We start from the raw sequence: 2,500 nt of genomic DNA, 5'->3' as shown, positions 1-2,500 counted from the left end.
GGAGGGGTAAGTTTGAGTTTGAGGTGTAGTTGGAAGGGTGTTAGGAGTGAAGAGAGGACGAGCGGGAGAAGGGGTGGCTATACTAGTAAGTGAAGATATAAGTCATCGTATGGTGGAGTGAAAGGAGGTTTCTTCAAGGTTAATGTCGATGAAGGTGAACCTGGGAGGGTAGATGTGGGTTTTTTAAGTGTATATGGGCCTGGTGATGAGAAGAGTGTAAAAGAAAGGGAGGTATTTTGGATAGATATAAATAAGTGCATAGAGGGTTTATTGGGAAATGTCAGTGAAGTTGTATTGGGAGATTTCAATGCTGCTAGGGTAGGAGACAAATCAATAGTTGTTGGAAAGTGCGGAGTGCCAGAAGAAAATCGTAGTGGAGAGTTGATGGTGGAGATGTGTATAAAGAGGTGATGATAATACACACAGTGTTCAGAAAGAAAGCCAAGCAAAAGTACACATGGGAGAGGGTGGTGGATGGAAGAGTAGTAGCTTGGACTTTAATGGACTATATAGTTATAACCAGGAGAATATTAGGAAGAGCTTTGGATGTACATGTTCTTAGGGGAGAGCGTGGGGGAATATCAGATAATATTTTTTGTGGAAGGAAAGTTAAGAGTGCAGGATAGATGAAGAAAGAGGAAAAGGACAGAAGTTAGATAGTGAGCTTCTTAGATGAGAAAGAAATTAAGAAAGAGTACAAAAAGAAGCTGAGAAAACAGTGGGAGGAAGTAAGGGATAGAGTAGAGCTAGGAATGGAGGAGGAATGGGGATGCTTCAAAGAGGGAGTCACAAGGTGTGCAAAGATGGTGTGTGGAACAAGGGGGACAAGAGGAAATTGAAGGAAGGGTAGTGAGTGGTGGGATGACGAAGCAAAGAAGGTAGTAGACGAGAAGTAACGAGCCTTCACATATTGGTTGTAAAATAGGACGAAAGAATCTATGAGGGGTAAATAGAAAAAAGAAGAAAAGTAAAGCATAAGATAAAGTAGGCAAAGAGGAGAGCAGATGTGAAATGAGATAAGAGTATAACAGTAATAATTTTTTGTATGAAGGCCAAGATAGGATGCATAAGTCCATCAGTTTGTGAAGCACAATAGCTTGACTTTCAACCACGATCTTCAGTAACAGCTACGAGTGTTACCAGAGAGTACCAAGGTGAGAGACAATACTAACAACAAGCACTGACTCAACTCAGAACCAATCCCAAGATCAGAGTTCGTCTAGCAGATAATTGTAACATATTCATCTTCCTCAACACAGATACAAGAAAACTTTTTCATACATTTAGTGATATCACAAAACCTCAACGTATCAATAAAAATCATATGCATAGATTTCTTCAAATTGAACTGTCTTCCTCCATTTCGAAAGACTTCACAAATGTTCCAAATAAAACAAAGATTGAAATCATCCATAAGAATGTCTACGACAACAAGGTAATTCCACCTTCTAGTATTCCACACAAACCTAGAAAAGCTTCTGCGCATCTGTAACACTCAAGCCCATTCAGATATAATGAAGAAACTCTCACTATCAAATTAATGGAGCAAGATTTTCTCTTTAGATGCAAACTTGTCAAAATTTACTTGGGCCATCCATGTAATAAAATCCTTAAAAATTCTTCTTCAAGAGAGTAATTACTACCGCCACATAGACATTTTCATCACAGATATGATGGAACTACAAAATTAAATGACACATTTAGATCTTCTGCATTCACAGTCACGCATGACAGTGGCAAAATCCACATGTATGTATATATATATATATATATATATATATATATATATATATACATATATATATATATATGTATATATATATATATATGTATATATATATATATATATACATATATCTATATATGTATACATATATATATATATATGCATATATATATACATATATATATATATATATGCATATATATACATATATATATATATATATATATATATATATATATATATATATATATATATCAAGGACTACTATTACACAGGACGTGTGCACCCAGATCCCTAGGTCCGCTAGCGGAGGCCATTGCTTTCTTTGTAACCTAACATTTTATATTGGACAAATATAACAAAACTAGAAACCTAGCAAATATATCAACTATTGACCTATTCAATGCAGTATAAGTTGATATAAACTTTAATAGTGAAATAAGAAAGTATTTTTAAGGCACTGCTGTGCTTTGAAATCCCAATTCTAGCCGGACTTAACAGGTACTATTGTATGAGGTTAGTGGACACCAGGGTTGGCGATTTTATTATTATTATTTTTTTTTTTATCTTTTAAAAAAAGATAGAAAAAAAAATATTTTTTATTTAAATCAGATTTATTTGATTTAAACAGATTTTTTTCTTTTTAAGATTTTAAATATTGTGGGATTGCTATCTGATATGCGATCTGATTACGAAAGGACATTTTTAGCATATCAATATAAGGAGCAGTGTTATATAGACTTGCCACAAGTATACAAGGAATGGTATAAGCCT

This window comes from Oratosquilla oratoria, chromosome 32, assembly GCF_046742065.1.
Source record: "Oratosquilla oratoria isolate Oo_2021 chromosome 32, ASM4674206v1, whole genome shotgun sequence".
NCBI classification, from domain to species: Eukaryota; Metazoa; Arthropoda; class Malacostraca; order Stomatopoda; family Squillidae; genus Oratosquilla; species Oratosquilla oratoria.
Note: the sequence above shows the minus strand (reverse complement) of the source record.